This window comes from Ochlerotatus camptorhynchus, unplaced genomic scaffold (genome assembly GCF_037179485.1).
Source record: "Ochlerotatus camptorhynchus isolate MF236.1 unplaced genomic scaffold, CSIRO-AGI_Acam_v1.1 ptg000084l, whole genome shotgun sequence".
NCBI lineage: Eukaryota > Metazoa > Arthropoda > Insecta > Diptera > Culicidae > Ochlerotatus > Ochlerotatus camptorhynchus.
Genome location: NW_027040574.1, coordinates 1,184,276 through 1,206,605, shown reverse-complemented (window position 1 = coordinate 1,206,605; position 22,330 = coordinate 1,184,276). Strand labels below are relative to the sequence as shown.

The 22,330-nt window shown below is 39.4% G+C and overlaps 1 protein-coding gene across 1 annotated transcript in view; it reads right to left on the bottom strand.

Moving 5' to 3' along the window:
- The window catches only part of drn (doctor no), a 137,960-nt gene extending 115,850 nt beyond the window's left edge, over positions 1 to 22,110 (bottom strand). The window contains exons 1-2 of the mRNA XM_065218243.1: positions 21,887 to 22,110; positions 7,588 to 7,949 (exon numbers count right to left, since the gene is read on the bottom strand). The gene's annotated coding sequence lies outside the window, so the exon portion shown is untranslated. The remainder of the gene's footprint in view (positions 1 to 7,587; positions 7,950 to 21,886) is intronic.
- Between the last annotated feature and the right edge of the window lie 220 nt (positions 22,111 to 22,330).

The window sequence follows — 22,330 nt, the reverse complement described above, 5'->3', positions numbered from 1 at the left end:
CCTAATACATTGAAACGCCATTAGATTTTCTTCGTCCTACGGATAAACGTAGAAAAAGGGGATTCGCTAGGAGCGCTTCTTTTGTTTGGTGAACAATCAGCGTAAATCCAGACTAACATTTGAAAGGGGTGGAAAAGCCAAAATGTAAACAAACCATATGTTGCCATACATAGAGAGAACAGTTCACAAACTACTCGATAAACACGAAAAGGTAGAAGGAAATATCACTTCAAATCATTCAAATCTCCCGTGGACGTCACCTACGGTAGTGGAAGCTCCACCACCGACACCGCTTCTGCTGACTTTTTCCGAAGTGTTTTCGAACCCGATCAAACAACCTCCACGACATTCACCTGCAGCAGCTCATCTTCAGTCAATACGCTATTCTCAAAGCCCTTTGCTCAGTCGATCCATCGAAAGGTCCAGGCCCGGACCGTATTCCACCGTCTTTCGTCAAAAACTGTGCAGCATCGTTGGCCACTCCCGTTATGTCTATTTTCAATCGATCGCTTAAGGATGGCGTTTTTCCGGATGCCTGGAAGCTCGGTTCAATTACACCAATCTTCAAGTCCGGTAACATGCACAAAGTGGAAAATAACCGATCTATCTCGATCCTGAACTGCTTGGCCGAAGTTCTCGAAAGTCTTCTGCATGAGAAGTTGTATCCAGCTGTTCAACCCATAATCTCAGAGTTTCGGATTCATGAAAAAGCGCTCGACAGTCTCTAACTTGATGACTTACACGAACACTCTTATAGGTAGCATTGAGAAGCGTCAGCAAGTGGACTCCGTTTACATCGACTTCTCTAAGGCTTTTGACAAAGTCCCTCACGACATAGCCATTATGAAGCTAAGCCGCCTTGGTCTTCCACCGGGGATCGTTTGTTGGTTGAAACCATACTTATCATCCAGGAAAGCTTTCGTGAAGGTACGTGATTCCAGATCCGAGGAATTCCATATACCATCGGGGGTTCCACAAGGGAGATGATCTTAAGCTGTACCGTGTGATCAAATCGATCGTGGATTGTTGCGCACTACAAGCTAATATAGAGCGATTGTCATCCTGGTGTCAGATGAATGGAATGCAAGCCAATGCTGCCAAATACATAGTGATTACCCTTACCCGCTCTCACTCTCCGATCATTTTTGATTACTCTATGAATCAATCGCCGCTGGAAAGGGTTAATGCCATTAAGGATCTTGGGCTTATCTTGAACAGCAAACTACGGTTTAACGTGCACATATCCATGACAGTTGCAAAGGCCAACTGCATGCTAGGATTTTTGCGCCGCAATACTGCACAATTCGACGACGTGTACGCCCTGAATGCGCTGTACTGCTCTATGGTCCGTAGTGTTCTTGAATATGAAGTACAAATTTGGGCTCCATATCATCAGACCCCCTTCACTCTTTGGAATTTATAGAGACAGATAACAGCGCCAATTGGTCTGTGACGATACAACGTTGAACTGCAGCGTTGGAAGAAAACACGCACACCATCATCTATACATGTACGAACCCACACCACTGAGCGGAGGGTACAGCGCAAATCAAAACACGAAGCGGTGTCATCACTCATCGTCATCACTCAGCTTCGGCAGCTTCAGTTCAGGGGAAACACGATATTCCGCAAAGCTGTAGCTTGCAAAATTTCCCGTAAGAATAGTTATATAAATTTTCGAAAAAGCAATATGGAAAATGGGTATAAGACAATGAACAAAAAGTTTGGTTTTCCCATATTAATTTCCATATAAACTTTGAATAGTTTGTGCCAAGTCAGTTTCTTACCAAATGAGTTTAAATTTTGGGAGGCTAATCAGGACCTTATTTGAAACCGTTTGAGCACTGTGGAGCGAAATTTTCAAATTTTGCATCAGTCTAGTATGTAGTCATTCGTAAGAAACCGACGATCCAAGTCATTGTTTACGTTTCGAGTTAGACCCTTCTGTCATGTTTGTTTTAATATGCCAAACGTACTGATTATGTAGTATCTAGTCACGCCCGATTCATTTGAAACGCATCCGATTGATATTTCACGTGTAAACAACGAACAGAAAGAAGACCAAAAAAAAAAATCTCCGGGCGTATTTCCACTCTCATAAAATTTTCCAACATGTAAGAAATTATCATTACGATAAAGAAAACTTTTTTGTTGAGTTTTTAGTTATGCATGATGATAGATTACACTATCAACTATATGTCAAGCTTATAAAAGCATCCAGAAAATGGAAAGTCGTGAAATAGGATTAATTTTTAGGGCATCAAAATTCGGAAGCAATTTTCTCGATATGGTCATTTTGGAATTACGCCCTTTTAAAATGTTAGTCTAGAAATATTCCTACAATTGTGCTCTAACAGGATTTGTGTTGTAGCTAATGAACTAACGCATCGGGACAAATCTATTATTGATTTGTGCATGGTGAAATCATTGATATTATTGATATTTTCTGATCGATAGAACGGAAATGGGCAATTACGAGGAAGTAGCGCTCTACCCTATGTCTAACGGAAATGGTTGTCTTTGCACTATTTCTTTGTCTGTGACACCGAACATCAGTTTTTGTTTTGTTTTGGGCTTACTTTGATAATACTCGATTAATGCGTGAACCTCAAATATTTAGTTTTTTTCCTCTGTTCGGGACCTAACCGATCGATTGTAGAATATCGCGTGTCCTTAGTTTAGTGCATGTTGTATCACTCCATCACTATTGACAAATGATGAAGTATTCGATTTTTTTACAGTTGTCATTTCCGCATTTATCGCAAGGATCCGACTCTTATTGAAAGGTTCCGCTATTTATACCCTTCGGAGTGTTGAAAACAGGCTTGATGAAACTCCTCAAACTCACTGGAGGTTTTAAAACACTCTTGTCCTGCGAGTTTAGCCAGCCCTCACCTCGAGTGAGTGGCGGCAGGAATATGGAAGAAGTAAACAAAAACTCCTCGAGAGAAAGGGTGTGTGAACTTCAGCGAGAGGATGATTTGACGTTAAGTGCGCTTTTCGAGACTCCGGATGACTTTTTTGTTCAAAGCAAGAAGCTCGGAGTTCACAGAGTGAGAGTAAGAGCGAGCGATTGAAAACTTAAACATGAATGGCAGCAAACCTTACTCTCATGTTATCCCCCTTCGCTCACAAGCTCTGAAGCTCAGTGGAATGATTTGGCAGTAGGCATTCTACTCCTCGGAAAAATGCTACGCTTGGCTCATTTCAAACTTGCGAGTGAGGCTCCATCAAGCCTGGTTGAAACACCCTCCAAAATTTGATTCCTTAGCAACAAAATTATCACACCGATAATGACCATGCATCAGAACCCTAGTCTTAACCACTTCAAACTAGAGAACAAGGAATAGAAGATTAGGAATCACATTGATGAAGACTAACTAACTCATTTTTCCTTGTTTCAAGATTATCCTCGGTAGACAAAACCGAGTCTTGTCACTATCAACAAGGCATAAAAAGTAACAAGGACTAAGATGTGTTCCTTGGATTACTGAAAAATACTGTTCCCCTAGTTTGAAGTAGTCAGGGCAAGGAATCGGTGGTAGACCTTATATCCCGTAACGTACCACGAAGAGGTGATCTACCCACGTTACGGGACAAAATATTTAGTTAAAGAAATCAGAAACTTCATAAGCAATAAGAAGACAACATTGAAATTATGATGGCTGTATCGGAAATACATTTAATAAGTGATTTTTCAATCAGACAAAAAACAAGAAAATTGAAAATATTTAACAGATACTATAAAAAAACTCTATATGATACCAAAAGTAATAACCTCAGCTACAAAAGGGAACCAATGTTTCCAATTCGGAAATAGTACAGAGAGTAAATTTAATCATTATATTCTACTATCAAAGTTACCCGCATTATCAAAGATACCCCGTTTTACGGTACACATAAGTTTGCATTTTTTTTTTTCAATTCTTCGACTGGTGGTTCAACTTCGAAGAAACAGTTAGAAACTAACCATTATAAAAAAAAACTTACAAGTGTTATTGACTTGCCAAGCATCATGCTATTATGTCAAATTAAATGCAACTAGCACCTTTAGAAAACGAACCAAACCAACGCATCGAATCTGCATGTTCGTAACTGGCACGTGGAAAAACTTGTCGCCGACCGATGTATGACGTTAACAGCAACTACCTTCGCAAGTTTCAGTTTCAACTCCTCACGTGTAGCTTGCAAAATGACAAACGTGAATTCCCTTCTTGCAACGCTCTTCTATAAAGTGAATGAAACCTATTATCTTTCTGCAAAGGTTATTCTCCGTCCGTCGTCGTCAGGCAAGTGGAAAGAATTGCAACTACAATGAAAAAAAGAAACACTAAACATAAATGGAAATGAAGCCACGAAACTCATCCCCAAAGCATTTAAAATTTATTATAAATCATATCAACAACGAGATTATCACTTTTCACACCCCTTTCCTGTGCTCTTGATTCCTTCGACCGGGTCGTCGCCGTCGTCGTCGTCGTCTATAGATACCGATTTCTTTGAAAAAGTGCTTGAATTGTGGAATGAGAAAAGTTGAAAAACGAATCTCCCGCTTCTCTTCGGAAGAAGGAGTGCATCTCCTCAGAGCCGAACTCAACGAACTCAGAGTCTCAGTCTTAGTGCCAGTGAACAGGACGAAAGCAAGAAGAAGAAGGCGGTCGATGGCCTCCCGTCCCCGTCGCTATACCAGTACTCGTGTGGTTGGAGTTTTCTTTATTTGTGTGATCGGTACTGACTCTTGCCGGTCCCGAATGAGAGTGCACGTAAAAGAGATAATCAAATTTAGTGTTGTTTTGTCCGAAGCTGTAAGATTTGGTGATTTTCATTCGAAAATGTAAGATTCCATTACAGTTTTGCAAGAACCTTGTACAAAATCAGTCATAACAGCATTCCGCCTGTAAGTAGATGCAGCAAATTTACGTGACCAACATTCGAAGTGGTACCCTAAAAAATATGCAGAGAAAACTTCACGATCCGAGAAAAGGATCACCGGCCTCGGTCGGCCTTTGTAGTGCAGTGCAGTGCAAAGTGTGTTGTTTTTGTTTGGCCTCTTTCTTTTTCAGGGTTTCGATGTCGAAGCGAAGCGCAAAAACTCGAATGAAGAAAAATGCGAAAAAAGACAGAGAGAGATGGAGAGAGAGAGAGAGAGAGAGAGAGAGAGAGAGAGAGAGAGAGAGAGAGAGAGAGAGAGAGAGAGAGAGAGAGAGAGCGAAGCAGCATAAAATGTATGTCTGACAGCAGCTCTCGTAGCAGCTTGGTTGATGATCCCATCCCAGTTGGCTGGAAGAATATAAGAGGGGGTGGGGGAGGTGGTAATCAAAACCAAGGCACGAGGCAGACGATACGTGATTTACAGCGGCAGCTTCTTCTGAGGCATATAAGAAGCAGCAGCAATCACAAGCCGAAGAAAATTATCCTTTGTTATTATTTTTGCAAGCGGACAAGTCACGCAAAGTGTTGCATTTTTTGTTTGTCTTATTTGTATGCTTACATAGTAGGTATTGCGTTTTTCGAGAGGGTCATCGTACGACGCGTGCTGAATAGAATTACACTATTCGAAACACCGAAATTAACGCGTTTCGTAGGATAATAACAGATATGCGACCGGATCGGAAATTTCGTGAAATCGGGCGACTTGTTCCGGAGATATGGGTGGAACATTAGACTGATGTAAAATTTGAAATTTTCGCTCCACACTCAAACGGTTCCAAATCGGGTCCTGAGTAGCCTCCAAAAATTTGAACTCATTTGGTAAGGAACTGACTTGAAAACTTTTTGATCATTGTTGCTAGCCATAAGAAATACAAGACCCAAAATGGCTGAATTTGAGCAAAAATGTGAATGATCGCCCATTAGAAGAAACTTTGCAAAGTTTCATAAAAATTTGAGAAGATCGAATCAAACATTTATTTTTTGCAATTTGGCCAGCAACTGCTCATCCGAGGATTCATAGTCGGAGTCGGTCGATTTAGATCCGACTTTACAATCCTGAACCACATTAGATGAAAAGAATTAGGTTAGGATGGATTATCTGCATAAGCACATATTGAAAATGATCTTTTCCACCCAAATTTCCGCATTATTATAATTAAAAAAAAGCCCAACCGAAACAACCGGACTTGAACCAAACGCCTGTGGCGGCAATTCAAGCACATCCACAGTCCCATATAACTTGCCACCGCCGCGCCGCCGTCGTCGTCGGACCCTGTGTTGCTCCGTAACGAGCAGGAACGAGAGCCGTGAACGAAGATATAATAACGAAAAATCTGTTATTAAATCTTAAATTACAATCATTCACCATATTTGATAACCGTCTGCCTTCATGAGCTGTTAGTTTTAGTAGGGAGGTCGGTCGGAATACACTTCCTCGTCTCTCGTTCTCGACTGGAACTGGAACTGAGGCGGCATGCTATTCGTTCCCGCGAAAGAGGGGAAGATGACGGAAGACGAACGCGAATAAAGTTATATATATAGCTCCGATTGGCTTATGGTGTAATTTAAGGAGCACGACCGGACGGGGCTGAATCCAGTTTCGTTCGCCTCTGCTAGGCGCTCGGAAATGCAACTCGGATCGGATTAGAACAGCTTCTGCCCATTTGTAGCAGGTATGCTCCGTTTGGTTTTGTTTTTTTCATTTCTAGACTAACATTTGAAAAGGGCATAACTCCAAAATGTAAACAAACTATATTTCGCCACATATAGAGAGAACAGTTCACAAACTACACGATAAACAGGAAAAATTTGAAGAAAATATCGCTTCAAATCACCGAAAACGTTTCTTCTTACATGGCGTATTTCCAACTTTCAACTCTATGATGCATCTGGTTGTTACGTCTTGCACCAGAACTACGAATGATATTGTTTTAATATGCCAAACGTACTGATTCTGTAGTATCTAGTCACGCCCGATTCATTTGAAATGCATCCGATTGATATTTCACGTGTAAACAACGAACAAAAAGAAGACCAACAAAATCTCAAGGCGGAACAGCGAACACAAAATCCCGAGGGTGTATTTCCACAGCGTATCACCAGTGTTGGCAGTTCAAAGGATGGAAGATCCGGGGGGTAACAACATGTAGGGCGTATGATGGTTTCTTCTCAATTTCACGACAAAGAAAACTTTTTTTGAGTTTTTAGTTATGCATGATGATAGATTACACTATTAACTATATTTCAAGCTTATAAAATCATCCAGAAAATGGAAAGTCGTGAAAAAGGATTAATGTTTAGGTCATCAAAATTCGGAAGCGATTTTCTCGATTAGGTCATTTTGGAGTTACGCCCTTTTCAAATGTTAGTCTAGATTTGAGCATTACAACCCCCTTCCTTTTCATGGTTATTGCGTCCCAACTGGACATTTACGCTGCTCTTTGAGTACTGCCACAGTTAATTGAAAGCTTTATACGTTTGTAACATTTTTGCATTCGTAACACACTATATCCTGGACCGGACCGGGAATTGTACCGGCTGCCCACGGCATGGTTTTGGCTTTCTAGATATGCGGGAACGCGAAGAAGTGACTCACATTTCCTCTACATCCATGCAGACGACAATAATAGACAGAAAAGAGAGGTGTCGACTTACCGTACTGCTTGCTTGAAAGCGCTGAATGCAACCGTTCCTCGACGATCGCCGAATGAGTCAATCTCGGGGTATGTGTAGAAGGTATCCAAATAAATCGCACATGCCTAAATCTTACCACTTTTCACACACTTCTTCAGATCGCACGCGATTCGAATCTCATCGAAGGTCAGCACTTTCGCGATTGTGTGTTTTTTTTTTCGCTTTTATTCTTGTGAATCTTTTCTCGAAATCACCGAACCGAACGACGAGTCACTGTAACAGACGAGTTTTCACTCACCACTGTGTAGTAGCACTGTGTGTATTTCAGCCGGTTTCACCGATAACCCGTACTCGGGGAAAACTGCGTGAAAATTACTGCCGGGCTGAAATGAAAAGAGAAGAAAACAAAGAACTCGATTGGAATAAAATCAAACAACAGTACAGCACAGCACAACGTAGACCCGTCAATTTGCGGTCGAACCTTGTTGTGTCGATCACTTGAGGTTTGGGGCGAAAAAAGTGGAACAGGCTTACCTACATTCAGAACACGGAATGCGTCACTTATATCGAAGACAACGTAGGCAAGGAAACTGGTAAACGGCTCTGATGATTTCTTGATAGAAACGGTAATACGTTCATTTCAAGGAGGTGGAATAAGTGTCCCACGGTCTATTAGGATTGCATAGAACATTGGACAGTTATGAGCAACTGAAAACACTGTCGAAGGAAATTATATCTGTAACTGTAACCAGTTTGGTTTTGTTTGCTAATCTGATTAATATGTTAAAACTTAATGAAAGGCTGACTAAAAGTAAATTGGTACGCCCCTCGCGCGCCGCTAGCACGCCTCTAGTGTTGGGAATCGACAATCTTTGAGTGGTTTGTTTACACTTCTATAGAGAACAACTGGTGCAAGTTTGATCAAAGTATTCGATTGCGTGCAGAAATAACGTCAAATGGAACTCGAAAGAAGAAAAAATATTGTCCAATAACAAGCTGGCTAAAGTGCTGAAGATGCCGAAAACAACAGTTTGCCGAGTGCTCAAAACCCTGAGTGTGGAAAGGAATCAGCAGACCTACGAAAAAACTGGAACCAGGGATCGTCAGCTGTGCAGCAAGGTGTTGAGGTGCGTTAAAGCCAACCCCGGTCTTTCGGTCCGAGATGTGGCCAGAAGTTACAACGCCAACTTTCAAATGGTGCGGAACATCCTTGCCAGGGAAGGATACAAGTCGTACAAAGCCAGTAAACATCCGAACCGGCACATGAAGCAGAATTCCGTTGCCAAAAAGCGTGCAAGGCTCTTGTACAGGGCTGGTAGCGATCAATGCTGTCAAAAAGAGTGATTTTAGTGACCACGTTGAAGAAATAAGTGACAAAATAGTGACTTATAGTTGTAAAAAAGTGACTTAAGGGAAGAAAATTAGTCGTTCTGATGGCATACCAAATAAATGTTTTATGTTTTAGACTTATTCAATTAGATTCTCATCAACACTTAAATGTGTACGATAGGAACCGAAAGATCAAATAGAAAGTTTATGACTAAACATCCAAGCTTCTACTACCTGTAAAAAACATGAAAAACCAGGAATTCGCAGCGAATTTTATTTTTCGTGGAAATACCTGGATGTATAAGGGAATCTTATCATTTCTCAGGAAATTTAACAATTTTCTTACTAAGAATGCATTTTAAAATAAAAACATTTTATATTCCTAGTTATTTTCATTCACCCATCGAACTTTATAGATCCAGAATGGAGTAATCTTCAGTAACAAATACATAAATTTATAAATTCTGAACTTAACAGTTATAATACGTCAAGAAGTTTTCAAGAATCTGGAGTCAAATTCCTTGCACATTATAATTTCTAAGGACCTCATTCCACGGGAGTTCTGAGAAAAAAAATCTATAAGAAAAACATCAACTGCAATCTGCTTTCATGGTACTTCTGAGGAATTTTAGACTTCATATGAAGCTTAAGCTTAAGATAGTAAACTCCATCCGAATTCTGATGAGAAATTTTCCGTTGAATATGGAATGGACTAATATGAGGTTCATACTTACTTGAAAGTTCCCAATATATTCCTGAATTTGATTAAACTGTCTTGAAGTTCTTTTGTAGTTTGAGAAACTAGCCTGATGCTCGCAATACATCTCATCATTTTTTTTTTAACTTCGGACTTTCTAAAGTTTCCACAATTTTCCTAACGATCATGAAACTTCCCTAAAGTGTTAAAAATTAACTGAATTTCTCGAAACTTTTTTTTAATTTATGTAATTTCCCTGCCCTGGAATATCTCTGCGCTGAGGATATCCGTTCTTTCTTGAAGTTTTTTTTTAGTTTAGAGCTATATTAGTGAGATCAATATCTTTCTCGAAGTTCTCGAAACTGCTCTAAAGTGTTTGCAGTTCTCATGAAGCTTGTTGTACTACCATGAATTTAATTGAACTGTTCTAAAATTGTTTAAGCTTGCGTGAACGTTTGGACACATGTGAAAACCTCAATAATTTTCTTAACATCTCTAAAGTTATCTGAAAATCTGGGAACTTCTTGAAATTTCCCGCTTATTAAGTAAAACTAATTAAGCAGAACTCCCTGAAATTCCCTTTGTTTTTGGAGCTTTACTAAGCTTATTTGAGATACTCCCGAAATGTCCATAAAAGTTCCTGAAGTTCTCGGATCTTCCCTTAAGTTCCATAGACTTTTATGAAGTTCTTGAAATTTTTTTGAAGGTCTCTGTACTTCTGTGAAATTTTCGAAGTTATTCTGAAATTTCAGGAACTTCTTTAGGTTTCCACTCCGCAGCGAAATAATTAATATATGATTTTCACTGAAGTTCTCGAGATTTGTCTGAAGTTTAAATTATCGAAACTAATTCATAACTTTTTCAATAATCTAGAGTTTCCTGATGCTTTTAAAACTACTTGAAATATTTCTCTATTTCCTTAAAATTCTCTAGACTGCCCTGCCTTAGTATTTTTTAAAAGAAGCCACCATTTTACTGGAATTGATTTAATTGCCTCTGGAATTTCTTGAAAATATCGGTGCTTGCTAAAAGTTCTAGCTTTTTTTTTCGTTAATGGAACTTCGTTGATGTTCTCTAATCAACTTAGCTAAATTAAAAAAAAATCTATAGATCTTGAAATTTCCATGATAAAACACCCTTGAAATACTCTTACATTTTCCGGATGTTCATATAATTTTTATAGCGTTCCAGAAATTTTCTCTGAGCAAACCGGAAATTCCGCTTTCTGCAATTTCCTTGAAATTTTTTGAACTACCGTTTAATTCTCTGATCTGTCTCTCTCTGATGTTCTCGGAGCTTCCCTAAAACTCTAAACTAATGAAGATCTCAGTTCTGCTTTAAAATAAATGGAATTCTAGTAAAAACCTTTAAGCTTCCCTGGAATTCTCTGGATTTCTGTGAAATTCCTGAAATATTTCTGAAGTTGTTATTAATTTTCTGAAAGTATGAAAATACTGAATCTCTCGGAACATCTTAAGGGTTCTCGATTTTATTTCAGCACCTCATGGAACTATCTTGAATTTGTCTAAACTCACGCTTATAGATTTTTAAACCAATTCAATAGTCTTGGCTAAAGTTTCGATGACTTCCCCTTAAGATCTCTGGAATTCCCCAAAGATCTCAAGATCTAGCTTTTCTGAGATCATTAAAGTTTCCACATTTTTGATAGTACGAAACGTCAATACATAAAACATGCTGTGATCTTAGACTCACTAAAATGATGTAAGTGATCAACTTCAACATTTAATGGATTTGAGCTGAAGCTGTTTCTTTAAAACTGATTGTCATGTCTTAAAAACGTTTGCGTTAAAAACATATTTTTAACGCATTTCATAAAAAGCATTCTTATTATAAACCTGGAAATTATCTGCCAAAGTTATGGAAAAACCTGGAAAACTCAGGGAACTTTTTTTTAACCAAATGAGTGGACACCCTGTAGATAGAGAAGAACGATTAAACGTAATAAAAAAAACTCTATACCAGGTCGTCAACTTCGAATTGTTCAAAAATAGAACAAAATATAGGCCTATCCAGAAGATTGATCAATCTTGAAATAAATGCACGTTTAAAAAAGTTTGAAATAGTGACTTATTACAAGAAAAAGTGACTTTAGTGACTTGACCTTAGAAAAGAGACTTTTTTAGTGACTGGCTTGAAAAAAGTGACCAAGTCACTAAAAAGTGACTCGCTACCAGCCCTGCTTGTACGACCGTGTTGCATTTTGATCGATGACGAAACATACGTCAAACTTGATTTTAAGCAGCTTCTCGGTCAAAGTTTTACATCGCGCCGGGAAGATTCAAGTTTGTGTTTGCCGACAAATTCGCGAAGAAGGCCATGATTTGACAAACGATTTGCAGTAGTGGTCTGAAAACGGAACCATTCGTCACATCCTCGACGATGCCATCCCAAGATTACATATCGAAGAATGCCCGAAAAAGCGTATATTGCCGTTCATCCGCAAGCATAGGGGCAAAGTCATCGTTTGGCCCAATTTGGTCAGCTGCCACTACTTTAAGGTGGTCCTGACTGCCAATAAGATCTATTTTGTCCCCAAGCTAATGAATCCCCCGAATTGCCCGGAATTTAGACCAATCGAAAAATACTGGGCAATTTCAAATCAGCGCACTATGGGCAAAAATGGGTCCAAAATTACCCAAAATTCAATAACTCAACAGCACGCTGAATTCCGGCCATGAAAAACGACTTTTCCGAAGGGAAATCGTCCGGGGGATCGATTGCACGTGGTCCCATAGACCGGAGAGCCTTGTAGGTATGTGTTTTGGACCATTTTACCCCATTTTCCCCTACTTTTTGGAGGAAATGTTTTTTCACAGCTCTATTTTTCGTAAAACATAAGCACTTTATGCATGGTTTTAGAATACTATGTCTTTAAACAACAGTTCATGAGATATTAGGGGAGTACGGGGTACACTTTATAGGGGAGTAAGGGGACTTCGACGAAGTGGCGGGGCAGTCAAGGACATCCAGCAAATGCGGTCATAATGGAATGCGCTGATTCCGTGTTCGTTTCCATTGTGCGGACGCTGATGGGCTTATCAAGAGGAAGGTTCGAGATTTCGTTCGAACTGGAGAAATGTAATCATCTAATGTTGTAACTTTGAAGTTTTTTTTTTTTTATTATAGTCACTTTAACACTCTTGGGTCATTCGTGACTTGTCCGGGGTGAGATTTGAACTCGTGACTTTGGCGTGAGAGGTATGGATGTTAACCACTACGCCGGGGTCGCCCCCATTGAAGTTTAAGCAACAATTAATGGACTTTTTAAACTTATTGAATCACGAATTACAGGTATTTTTGTGCGTACCACTTTACTTATAGTCAGCCTTTATCTTAATGATAAATCGTCCAGCTCAAACTCTCCTTGGGGTGAGGTTAGACCATCATCAGCATAAATAGACAGACACGCCTCAAAATTTGACATTGACTTCAACAACCGATTTCTCGTAAGTAAAAGCTCACTCCTGCAAAGGAGCGGTTTCAAAACAAACTGCCTCGACAACTTATGCCAAGCATGCCAAAGGCGGTTTCGAGCAATTCCAATTCAATCAACAGGAGGGTGGCCAGTGAATTTGCCAGAGGCGTCGTCCTAACCTCAATCTACCTGTGCAATAGCTCTCAAAACGTACACTAATCTCAACATATTATTTGCAATACATAAGTACAGTAAAACTAGAAAATTTTGTGCATTTTGCAATCGATTTGAACGTAGTTATTGCTAAATATCACGTTTTTATAATTGGTGCACTGGTAAACAGTGAGGTTAGATGAAACTAGTGGAATATTTTTTTCCTTTAAATCTCATTAAAAAAAACATCCCATTTTTTCCCGGATCAAATCTAAGAAGAAAATCTCGGTTTATAATATTCAGCAAAAAACGAAAGCACAGACAAACAGACATAACACATTGAATATTTCTCACTGCAAAACATCGTCGCTAAAACATTACCGCCATCTGTTAAATACACTGTGGTGGGTAGTACGCTGAACAGATGGCGGTAGTGTGTAAACGTCAAACGCAAGGGAATTGACTATGCGGTACTAATAAATGGCCACATGACTCACATATGATGTGATGTGAATGGAAACCACCATCAGTGCAAGGATTACCAACATCTGCAGATACTTTACCGGTTGTAAAGTTCTGCCTGATAATTCGTTGCAGCAAAGTGAATCAGCTTCATTGAAGACCTTTGGATAAAACGACCAGATGGCCATCTGTAGTCACTTGACAAGGGACTGGAAAATCCACGAACCCTCATCCAGTCAACAAATCCTTTGATTTCCTTAGGCTGTCCCCGAACCCAGTATATAATGTTTTAACATATAGGATTTCCAGTAATGTTCCACCACATGCTCAAAAATGTGCAGACAATCCATTTGACGTTCGATGATGATTTCAAAGACACAAACAATGGTATGCGTGGAGAAAACTCCATTAAGAATTTGTCAAATTTAAGATACGAAATCAGATACGATCTCACCAAGCTAGTCCAAATGAATCCACAGGAAGCATCCGTGCTATTGTTGCATTGTAGTTCCAAACAAAGACGGTTCACTTGATGGGGATCAACATAAACTAGTCCCGTCCTATGTAGAACCAGTTTGAAGTGTCCAAATGTAGTGATCCTCCGGCTTGGGATAAAAGAAGATAATCGGCTGTAGTCGATTGCTGGATCCGAGTGAAGGTAGCCAAGTATCAGGTCCAGCAACTTGCTATTTTTTGACGCGAATACGACGAACAATGGAATATCTTGGTCCCAATAAAGGTTCCTCTTCGTGTTCGAAGTTTGGTTTGATTCCTTTTGAAACGGATAATCGCGTTCTTAAATGGAGAAATGGCTCACATATACATAAAAAGTCAATGCTTAGATCCTTCGAAAATACTTAGCAAACTCAATTTGTATTTTTTTTTTTTAGCCTGAGACCTCATCTCTTTGCATCCTCCCGAACGTACTAAGCAACAGTATCATGGAATTTTTGTATGGTCACTAGGCCGAAAGCAATTGAGCGAGGGTCATTAGACCTAAGTGTACCATGTCATTAGACCTTAGACCTAAGTGTAAAGAGTTTGAGAATGAATTGAAAAATTGTTTACGAAATCTTGAACTTGTACAAATTAGATCTAGCAGGGCGTCGACTCAATGAAGATAACCAAATTCCCTGATTTTCCAGTACTTTTTCAAAAAAATTCCCGGCACAGTACCTATCCGTTTTTGGCAACACTCTGTTTTCTGAACTTTTTTTTTATGATATAGCACATGGACCTGTAACCACAGGAGTGGAACTTCAAATCAGAAAGTGGCTCCACTGGTCATTTGCGAACACTAGCGCACCTAGCGGTAGAAGGCATCTTCGGCCTGCAGTTAAGATAGGCAGCATGCTATGATAGTGTGAGTGCACATAGAAAGCCCATGTGGAACACTACCACATCACATCGCTCGTTGAGCAGAAAAACGAGCACTTTTTGATTCACCGATTTGTTTGCACTTCCCCTTCTGTTCTGTGCTCTAACCCATGAAGAATGTTCTAGTACAATCTCAAATTGAATAAAGCGTTCGATAAATTTTATAGAATTCGAAAACGACAAAAATCACGCGTTGCCAAAAACGGGAAGGCACCGCATTTTTCTAAATCCACAAATTGTAAACGTGGTAAGCGCCAGGTAATAAGTTCAAGCAGTAACCGGGAGGTTACTATGATTGACAGCGATGTGTGAAGGAAAATGCAACCATCTCGATATCAATCTACACATAACGTTTTCAGCAAATTCCGTGATCCGTTTCGTACCTCGGATTTACTCCATGATACGGTTAAAGCCATATTTTAAAAGGTCATTGGCATGGACATTAGATCGACGCAAAATTTGAAATTTTCGCTCCACAGTGTTCAAACGGTTTCAAATCGGCTCCTGATTAGCCTCCGAAAGTTTAAACTCATTTGATAAGAAACTGACTTGGCACAAACCATTTGAAGTTTATATGGAAATTACTATGGGCAAACAAAACTTTTTGTTTGTCTTCTAGCCCTTTTACATGTTATACTGTTGACAAATTTTACTGCTATTATTATGGGAATTTTAATCAGCTACAACTTTGCTGAAAATCGTTTTTCAGCCAAACGTCAAATTAAATAGTTATTAATTGTTTAAGAAATTGATAATCTTATGGCAAGATTAAGCAACTGTATTGTGGGCAACACTGTATTATGTAGAGTGACATAGTAGCCATGATTTTTGTCCTCTATTCTACGCGCCATAAACACCAATGTTGCCTGTTGAACAGTTGATTGAGCATCATCATAAGACATCAGTGACTTGAATCATTAATAATTTTTGTTCCTTACATTTGATCGAAAAGTGGTCTTCAACAAAGTTATAGCTGGGAAAATTTTCAACAAGCTCAGCTGTCATTTTCTAAAGTAGAGTGAACGGGTGAATTTTGAGATAGATATGAACCGAAATTATGGTTTCTTCATAGCAATTCCCATATAAACTTCAAATGGTTTGTGCCAAGTCAGTTTCTCACTGAATGAGTTCAGATTTTGGGAGGCTAATCAGGGCCCAATTTGGAACCGTTTGAGCACTGTGGAGCGGAAATTTCAAATTTTGCATCAGCCTAAAATGGACATGTTCGCACCCTTAGAAGTTCTTTTCCAGCTGTTTCCGAGATTTCACGCTAGGGGCAGAAATGCACTCAGTTCCCCTACATCTTGCATGTGAAACACTTATCTTTAATCCCATTATAATTTTATTTTTATGAGAGCATGTTGAGACCCAGCTCCGCATGAAAATTATTCCGGATTATACGCTTAACCAAACGCTAATTAACCACTTCATTCGAGCAGATAAAATGACGTTTACTACCACTCGAACTTTGAAATGAAACATTATTTTAAGATTTTTTCTTCTAGAACCTCGAGAAAAGTAGCCAACATTTGTGCGTTTCACAAAAAAATAGAAATTAGTTGGTCCAGTTTTGTGAAATCGCTGGTAGAAAGTCACACCAAAACTGCTTGACAAAGTGGTCGATTCGCGGTCGGTTTTCTCCGGTGGGAAATCGTAAAACAGCGCTTTCACCTTTAAAATTCAGTAAGTAAATTCCATCTCAACAGCAATAGCAACAACATCACAATATTAAAACTTGACTGAGAAGATTATTTTCCGAGCTAACCAGATTTTTAAAATGCACAAATGACGTAGCATTTTAGGGTGACTTCCCTAAAGACTGCTACTGAGATGTGCTTTTCTGATCCTTGGGGGTAGCCGAAAGGGTTGCTCTGTTATAAAAAATCGACATTGAAAATCAAGGGGTACATTTTTTTAAGATTCTAGGTGAAACATCTATTGAGAGACCCAAGTTTGCAACTCTAATTAAAAATTTTAAATGATCAACTTCACCGAGATCAAATGATCAAACTTCACCGAGTAATTAAGTTGGTTGCAACTAGCGAGGGTAGTCATACTTACTGGTAAGTTTCTGTGATTAAGAAATATTTCCCTGAATTTGAATGGAATTACCTGAGATTCCCTGATTTTCCCGGTCCAAAAATGAATACCCTAATTTTTTGTGTAGTCGACAACCTGTCTAGGAAAATGTTTGAACACTCCGTTGTCTGTACTAACACAAATCTTAAAAAATGGTATTTCCAAGATTCTGAGGCTTTGACATTTGTAAGGAGCATTAGGCTATGATTTTTGACGTAGGACTACGTCTGTGATTTCTATATAGGGGTACACTTTGTGAAAACCAAAAATGGAACATGTAATAAAATTATGAAAGATTTTGAACGTTAATAACTCAGCTGTCCCTGGACCAATTTCAGTAATGTTATCGCCAATCGATCAGAAATATTTCTACGCATCTGTTAAATTTAAGGCTTTATCATTTTTCAAAATTTCACTGCAGAAAATTGCACGCGCGAGCTGCAGCTCTTATGAGCATCCATAGAAGGAGGAAGAAGCCGCACCGCTATTGATCGGAATCAGTAGCTCTTCGTGAGTTGCTGTGGGCCATCTATGTCAAGTGCCTCTTACTAAGGAGTATGAACAGCTTCCCACTCAAATTCCTATTCCAAAACACAAGCTCCTGCTGCAGTTAACAATTAAGATTTATCATATAAGACCACGTAGTCCTACGTCACCATTGCGTACAACCCAATAAGGCTGTCCCTTGTAGTTTTTTGTTTAAGAAGAATCCCAGCATTTCGAGGAATGTAAATTGTATTCCCCTTAAGCTTATCCCCAAGTTACGAATGACCCAAGAGTAACACTACATTGTTTACATTTGATATATAAGCCCTTTTCATATGTTGCTCGAGATATCACAAAGAGGTGATATCTACACTGTAAGACTTATGCACGTCCATGTTACGTGAAAAATCACGTAGCCCCTGAAACATTTACCTTCCATCATTGCTAAGAGCTTCACGTAGAATCTACGAAAACGATTTTTTTTAAGTGCGATTCAATATGGCGCTGATGCAGCTTTAGTGTCAGTTCCTGATTTGAGCTTAGCATTCAAAAACCTAGGGTAGACCAGTATCAGTTATGGCTATACTTTCCTATTAATGGCCTAACTCCATAGGCCATAATTGGAACACACCATAATAGGAACGTATAGCCATGACTGGTACACTTACTCTATTTAAAATAATGAAACTTATGACAGCATTTGGGAGCGGGATTTGAAATAATTAACACCCGAAAATACCGTCAAAACCATCAATCAAATCACGTAGCTTTTAGGTGAAAATATGGTACGCTTAATTTTTTTCCCTTGATTTGTTTTCCGTCGATCTTGTTTCCCGTACTGAGCACTAATGCTGCCGACGCCAGTGAGGCAGCTCCCACACCTGAACCCTACCTATCGACCCATCAACTCATGAACCGAAGACTAACGGAACATCCCGGCGGCGCCGACTGGGATTGAACCCAGGCCTGCTGGGGTGAGAGGCAATCACGCTTACCACTACACCAGCGGCACCGCTATTTTAGATTTATTCGATTAATTTTCGATGACTTCAAACTAGGAGTTGTAAAATTTGAATTCTCCTTAGAATTAACTTGCCATTCTCCTCACAAATCCCGAGAATTCTCTTCCAAATTCGATTAGAATTCTAGTCAGAACTCTTTTGGAATTCTTCTCCGAATTTATTTGAAGTTCTCCTGGAATTTTTCTCACAGTTAATAATATTCCTCCTTAGCATACCCTAAGTATTCTCCGAAATGTCTCATGAAATTATGCATCGAAATCCCTTTCCATGTTCCTAGAAATTTCTTGGAATTCTCCTCAGAATTATCGTCAAATTATATTCGATGGTAATGTTGATTTGCCAGGGAGAGTCATGCCTTTCGAGAAATCATCGAGAGAAGCCATTGTTTACAAAAGCTGTAACGCCCTAATTCCAGCTCTATCTAGATTTGTTAACTGCAGCAGGAGCTTGTGTTTTGTATAGGATTAGGAATTTGAGCAGGGTTCTCTCTGTTTAAACTCATTAGTATGACGCGCTTGACATAGATGGCCCACAGCGACTCACGAAGAGCTACTGAATCCGATCAGCAGCGGTGCGGCTTCTTCCTCCTTCTATGAATGCTCATGTGGGCTGCAGCTAACTACTTGCAGGCAGCCTTTCGTTGTGTACTGGAGAACAATGTTCAACGTCACGCAGCTGATGCCGACGACCGGACACATTGGTGTTTCTGGCGCGTAAAATTTAGCCCAAAAAATCATGGCTACCATGTCATACTGCAGAATACAGTGTTGCTTACAAAACAGCTGCTTGACCATGCCAAACGATTATCAGTCTCTTAAATAATTAATAACTATTCAAATTGAAGTTTGTCTGTTGTTGTTGTAGCTGAGAAAATTCCGATAAGGATAGGTATAGAACTTTGTAACATAGCAAAATGGAAATAGGCTAGAAGTCAATGAACAAAAAGTTTGGTAATTTCCATATAAACTCCAAATGGTTTGTACCCAATCAGTTTCTTACCAAATGAGGTCAAATTCTGGGAAGCTAATCTGAACTCGAAAATTTCAAATTTTGCATCAATCTAGTGTGCATCCAATAGGTCTTGTCTATCTTTTAACAACCTTCTAAAAGGCAGCCACAGCCACATTTTTATTTTGCTAGTCGGCTTTCAGATGATATTGTATTTCCATTGAATGATTTATAAACTGGTTGTCGCATTTAAGTGGTTTTACTTCGATTCTGTTTCTCCTTGACATTAGTTTTTTTTTTTTTTTTTTTTTTTTTTTTTTCCTTTGGTTTGTTTTTTTCCGTCGATCTTGTTTTCCGTGCTGAGCACCAATGCTACCGACGTGCCAGGAAGGCAGCTCCCACACCTGGATCCTACCTATCGACCCATCAACTCATGAACCGGGGACCAACGGCTTTACTTCCCATCCGAAGGAAGGCGTGATCAGAGATGTTATGCCTCAGAACATCCCGGCGGCGCCGACTGGTATTGAACCCAGGCCTACTGGGGTGAGAGGTAATCACGCTTACCACTACACCACCGGCGCCGTTCCTTGACATTAGTGTTTGATTTGTTATGTACAGGAATTTGCAGGTCCGCACTATTCATAAATAGAGACTAGTACATGATGCTCCATCCATTTGCTAATTGCAACCATTTGAAAGTTCTACATGAATTCTTCACGAGGTTCTATCTACTTTGATCGATTCTCTTTTGAATAACCAGAAGTTGTTTAGCGCTCAGATCGTCAAAATTTGATTGATATTTAATACAACATGGTATGTTTTTGCAGCTGAGTTATCAACGAAACAGAAAGTCGATGAAGAGACTACATCCAATCAGATAGGACCTTTTGAAATGTTCAGAGATTCGATCAATGCAACCTCTTCATCGACTTTCAATTTCGTTAATAACTCAGTTGCAAAACCTTTCCCTGTTCTATTTGATGTTTTGGACGGTAGATAAGAACTTCCTTTATCAAACTATGTGGTAAAATTAGTGTGAAATCTGTTTGCATAACAGTGGCCATCACAAGAGAAAGTCGATGAAGAGAATCGATCAAAGCAGATAGGACCATTTGAAATGTTCATCAAGAAATGTTCAATAGTTTACGATTGATAACAAGCATAATTTTGAAACCAAACAAATTTTGCATTAATTCTGAATCGGTGGGCGCAATTAAAATTAAAATGCATCCATAAACGACCAAGTTATAAGCGTTTAAAACCTAACACTATTTCGTTACATGATTAATTTGCACCTCAGCCATATTCCAGATAGACGAAGTCCTACGCCAAAAATACATAAAGAACCATTGGAACATTTTCTGTATCTTGTGTTAGCCTTGTATTTCCGTTTTGTTTCCCTTAAGCTTAGGATATTGAATTTTATTTCTTTGACTAAGATTAGATTTTATTAAATGTTTGAAACTTGTAAAATAATTGAATTCGAGAGTTTTGAACATCTGTCTAATAGTTTTTTTTGTATGTACTAGGTAGATATTGAAAACTTTATTTTTAATTTAAATATACACATACTAGGTATTCAATAATACTTCTACCACGTTGTGAATAATAAATTTAAATTTAATTGTTCATGACTGTTTGTACAACACAACTGCTATTTCCCCCTTTAGCCCTTGTTATTATTGTTCGCACATCGCACTTTATCCAACAGCAGCAGCAGCAAAGTTGAGTGACAGCAGGGTTTCCTTTCTCCTTCACTCCCACTGGCAGTGGATTGCTATGAAGTGAGTTTAGAAAAATAGGCACTAAAGCTTATTTTAGAACCATTACAAAACAATGCAGGAGTGAATAATTGCGTATTAACTCTCACTGATCCCACAGCGAACAGATGTTGTACGCTGAAAAACCTGCCTTAATGATCCTGTTACCATCACCTTGGATGATTGATTGCATAAATTGAATAGAAAAATACTAACTCGAAGGGCGACATCACTGATCCGTTTCCTGCGCCTCCTCTGATTAGCCACCAACCATAAACACGTTATTCCATTTGCACCCACATTTCCTGCAATAATTCTTCGAATTTGCTAAGCTTTTGTCCGGACCACCAAAGACCCGCAGCCCCCACCAGGAAAGTTACGACAAAAAAGTATAGAAAAATCTTCGCCGCCATGTTTGATATTTGGCCTCCGTCGTCGAGTCGACCCTGCTCTGCTGCTCGACTGTGTGAAGAAAATGGAAGCCCCATTTTTACGGATCCGCTCCGGCCGCGCACACACCACACGGAATGGCTGCTGTTTGCTTCTCGGAAATCCTGCCGAAACCTACCTTTTTCTGTTCCGTGCTGCTTCTGCCTGCTGGACGACTGTTTATCGCCAGGATTTGGAACCGTCCGCAACCGAATTGGGAATCCTTTCAGAAGTAATTTTCACGACACACGATACTTTCAAACACAACCGAGGAACGATCCAAAACGCAAAACCATTTGATGACACGACAAACTCGCGAGCGCTGAAAAACCACTTTCCGTCCCACAGCGAAGGAAAACTGAGAGCTATTAGTTGACTTTTCCCTTTTGGGCTGTTTGTTCGCAGCTCGATTGGCTCTCTCTCCCGCAGCCAGCGTGTGTCGGGTAGTGTGCGTGTGTTGAGAGCTTTTGATGCTTCGTCTCCTTCTGGCGCATGGTTACTAGTCAAAATGGAACGGTTCACATCCCTCGGGTTTTGAATTCTCTCAAGCTGAATCAAGGAATGAGAGAGCAAAACGGGAACG